The following is a 4866-nucleotide window of genomic DNA, read 5'->3' as shown; positions in this document are numbered from 1 at the left end:
AGGGAGGTGAATGCAAGAGTTTTGGAAAGAGGGGCAAGTATGCAGTCTGTTGTGCATGAGAGAGCTTGGGAAGTGAGTCAGTTGTTGTTCGCTGATGATACAGCACTGGTGGCTGATTTGGGTGAGAAACTGCAGAAGCTACTAACTGAGTTTGGTAAAGTGTGTGAAAGAAGAAAGCTGAGAGTAAATGTGAATAAGAGCAAGGTTATTAGGTACAGTAGGGTTGAGGGAGAAGTCAATTGGGAGGTAAATTTGAACAGAGAAAAACTGGAGGAAATGAAGGGTTTTAGATATCTGGGGGTGGATTTGGCAGCGGATGGATCTATGGAATTGGAAGTGAATCATAGGGTGGGGTAGGGGGCAAAAGTTCTGGGAGCGCTGAAAAATGTGTGGAAGTCGAGAACATTATCTTGGAAAGCAAAAATGGGTATGTCTGAAAGAATAGGGGTTCCAACAATGTTATATGGTTGCGAGGTGTGGGCTATAGATAGAGTTTTGCGGAGTAGGGTGAATGTGCTGGAAATGAGATGTTTGAGGACAAAATGTGGTGTGAGGTGGTTTGATCGAGTAAGTAATGAAAGGGTAAGAGAGATGTGTGGTAATAAAAAGAGTGGTTGAGAGAGCAATAGAGGATGTTTTGAAATGGTTTGGTCACATGGAATGAATGAGTAAGGAAAGATTGACAAAGAGGATATATGTGTCAGAGGTGGAGGGAACGAGAAGTGGGAGACCAAATTGGAGGTGAAAAGATGGAGTGAAGAAGATTTGGAGTGATCAGGGCCTGAAGATGCAGGAGGGTGAAAGGCGTGCAAGGAATAGACTGAATTGGAACGATGTGGTATACTAGGGTCGACGTGCTGTCAATGGATTGAACCAGGGCATGTGAAGTGTCTGGGGTAAACCATGGAAAGTCTTGTGGGGCCTGGATGTGGAAAAGGAGCTGCGGTTTTGGTGCATTATAACTGAAAGCTAGAGACTGAATGTGAACGAATGTGGCCTTTGTTGTCTTTTCCTAGTGCTACCTCATGCACATGCAGGGGGAGGGGGTTGTTATTTCATTTGTGGCGGGGTGGCAACAGGAATGAATATGGGCAGACAGAATGAATTATGTACATGTGTATATATGTATATGTCTGTGTGTGTATATATATGTATAGGTTGAGATGTATAGGTATGTATATGTGCGTGTGTGGACGTATATGTATATACATGTGTATGTGGTTGGAGTGGGCCATTCTTTCATCTGTTTCCTTTCACTACCTCGCAAATAAGGGAGACAGCAACAAAGTATAATAAATAAATTAATAAATAAATAGTTATTTTCATAACTGGAAAACTGTAAATGAAGTGTTAATTCAGATAAATAATCTGAAGCATTTTTCAGTAATTGAAAAGTGTTGTATGGAGATTGGCTGGGATGAAAATAGAGTATCTGTTAAGATAAAAGTCCCTGATAGGATTAATGAAAGGAAAGTAATAAGTCCAACATAAAAGAAGGATGTTTTAAAAGATATGTTTGAAGCTACTGAAGCTAAATAGATAAACAGAAGTAGTATGTTTCTTACTTTCCTATTATAATTTGTCACTGTCTCCCGTGTTAGTGAGATAGTGCAAGGAAACAGATGAAAGAATAGCTCAACCCAACCATATACACACTTATATACCTAAATGCCCACACATGTCCGTATATACACCTATTCATTTCAACATATACATACACAGACATATACATATATATACAAAAGTAGATATTCATACATGCTGCCTTCAACCCTTCCCGAAGCTACCCCGCCATACATGAAATGGCACCCCCCTCCCCCCACATGTGTGTGAGGTAGTGCTAGTAAAAGACAACAATGGCCACATTCATTCACACTCAGTCTCTAGCTGTCATGTATAATGCACCAAAACCACAGCTCCCTTTCCACATCCAGGCTCCACAAAACTTTCCATGGTTTACCCCAGACACTTCACATGCCCTGGTTAAATCCATTGACAGCATGTCGACCCCAGTATACTACAATGTTCTAATTCACTCTATTACTTGCACGCCTTTCACCCTCTTGTATGTTCAGGCCCCAATTGCTCAAAATCTTTTTTACTCCATCCTTCCACCTCCAATTTGGTATCCCACTTCTCTTCATTTCCTCCACTTCTGACACATACATCCTCTTTGCCAATCTTTCCTCACTCATTCTCCCCATATGACCAAACCATTTCAATACACCCTCTTCTGCTCTCTCAACCATACTCTTTTTATTACCACACATCTCTCCTCAGCACAGCCCTATCTATATAGCCCATGCCTCACAACCTTATAACATTGTTGGAACCACTATTCCTTCAAACATAACCATTTTCGCTCTCTAAGATAATGTTTTCGCCTTCCACACATTCTTGAATGCTCGCAGAACCCTAGCCCCCTCCCCCACCCTGTGACTCACTTCCACTTCCATGGTTCCATACACTGCTAAATCCACTCCCAGATATCTAAAACACTTCACTTCCTCCAGTTTTTCTCCATCCAAGCTTACCTCTATTTACTTGTCCCTCAACCCTACTGAACCTAATAATCTTGCTCTTATTCACATTTACTCTCAGTTTTCTTCTTTAAAACACTACTAAACTCAGTCACCAACCTCTGTAGTTTCTCATCCGAATCTACCACATACACATATATACACATGTACATAATTCATACTTGCTGCCTTTGTTCATTCCTGTTGCCACCCTGCCACACATGATATAACAACCCCCTCCCCCTACATGTGCGCGAGGTAGCGCTAGGAAAAGACAACAAAAGCCACATTTGTTCACACTCAGTCTCTAACTGTCATGTGTAATGCACCAAAACCACAGCTCCCCAGGCCCCACAAAACTTTCCATAACTATTGCCCTAATTCTATATTCACTTTTTACACTTACTGTAGTAGTTGAAGTTACATCAGTAATCCTAGGAGCCTTATGTCTACCAAAATAAATGACAACATCGAACCGAAAAATGCATCCTTTGTTTAAAATTATAAATGGAGCCATAGTAGATATACCTATTCCAAGAAACTTTCAACATTTTGAAACTTCTCTCTTTTAGGATTATGTCTATCTGTTCAAATTCTTACAGGAATCCTTTTAGCTATACACTACACAGCAGATATCAACTTAGCTTTTTCTAATGTAGCTCACATTTGTTATGACATAAACTATGGATGACTACATCATACAATACATGCTAACAGAGCATCCTTTTTCTAAATTTGTAATTATATACATACTGGACGAGGTATTTATTATGGATCTTTCTTGTTCGTCGAAGTATGAATAATCAGAGTGTTTATTCTATTTGCAACAATAGCAACAGCTTTCTTAGGATATGTCCTTCCTTGAGGTCAAATGACTTTTTGAGGAGCTACCGTAATTACAAATGTATTTTCTGCAATTCCCAACATTGGCAATGATTTATTTATGGCAATGGATTTGAGGAGGATTCTCTGTAAGAAATGCCACTATAACACGATTTTTTACCCTTCAATTCGTATTACCATTCAAACTTATAGCTCTGTCTGGTATTCACATTGTTTTCTTACATCAAAGATGATCAGGAAACCTGCTAGGCATCTCAAGTCAACAAGAAGCTCCATTTCATCCTTATTTTTCTTTCAAAGACTTAGTTGGATTGGGTGTTTTATTAACACTTTTAGTAATAATTACCCTATTACACCCCTATCTTCTAGGCGATCCAGAAAATTTTATTCCAGCATATCCAATATCCACACCAGCCCACATTCACCCTGAATGACATTTCCTATTTGCCTAAGCCATTTTACGATCTATGCCTGACAAAGCGGGGGAGTCATCGCTTTGGTTTTACTAGTTCCTATTATTGTAATTTTTCCTAAAACACACTGTTCAAAATTCCAAAAACTAGCATTTTACCCATTAAGAAAATATCTATTTTGATCCTTAGTATCAATTTTAGTCCTACTTAAATAAATTTATATTGGGGCACGACCTGAGGAAGATCCTAATATTCTAAGTGGACAAATTTGAACCATTCTATATTTTTCCTATTTTGTGCTTAATTCAATTACCATATATCTATGAGACTCTCTCCTAGATTGATTAATTAGTTTAAGAAAAACCAGCATCTTGAAAATACTTAAAAAGAGATAATGTTCTCATCAATTGCCCTTTACTGATATTTATTTTTTTTATTTTCCTTTGTCGCTGTCTCACACGTTAGCGAGGTAGCGCAAGGAAACAGACGAAAGAATGGCCCAACCAACCCACATACACATGTATATACATACACGTCCACACACGCAAATATACATACCTATACATCTCAATGTACACATATATATACACACACAGACATATACATATATACACATGTACATAATTCATACTGTCTGCCTTTATTTATTCCCATCTCCACCTCGCCACACATGGAATAACAACCCCCTCCCCCCTCATGTGTGCGAGGTAGCGCTAGGAAAAGACAACAAAGGCCCCATTCGTTCACACTCAGTCTCTAGCTGTCATGTAATAATGCACCAAAACCACAGCTCCCTTTCCACATTCAGGCCCCACAGAACTTTCCATGGTTTACCCCAGACGCTTCACATGCCCTGGTTCAATCCATTGACAGCACGTCGACCCCGGTATACCACATCGTTCCAATTCACTCTATTCCTTGCACGCCTTTCACCCTCCTGCATGTTCAGGCCCCGATCACTCAAAATCTTTTTCACTCCATCTTTCCACCTCCAATTTGGTCTCCCACTTCTCCTTGTTCCCTCCACCTCTGACACATATATCCTCTTGGTCAATCTTTCCTCACTCATTCTCTCCATGTGACCAAACCAT

The 4866-nt window shown here is 39.7% G+C and overlaps 1 pseudogene; it reads left to right on the top strand.

Annotated features, from left to right (window-relative positions):
- Positions 1-450: 450 nt before the first annotated feature.
- On the top strand, positions 451-4119 carry LOC139753988 (cytochrome b-like; annotated as a pseudogene).
- The last annotated feature ends 747 nt before the right edge of the window (positions 4120-4866 follow it).

The sequence above is a fragment of the Panulirus ornatus genome, chromosome 16 (assembly GCF_036320965.1).
Source record: "Panulirus ornatus isolate Po-2019 chromosome 16, ASM3632096v1, whole genome shotgun sequence".
Taxonomy (NCBI): domain Eukaryota; kingdom Metazoa; phylum Arthropoda; class Malacostraca; order Decapoda; family Palinuridae; genus Panulirus; species Panulirus ornatus.
The sequence above is the reverse complement of the archived record's forward strand: the minus strand, read 5'-3'. Positions and strand labels throughout refer to the sequence as shown.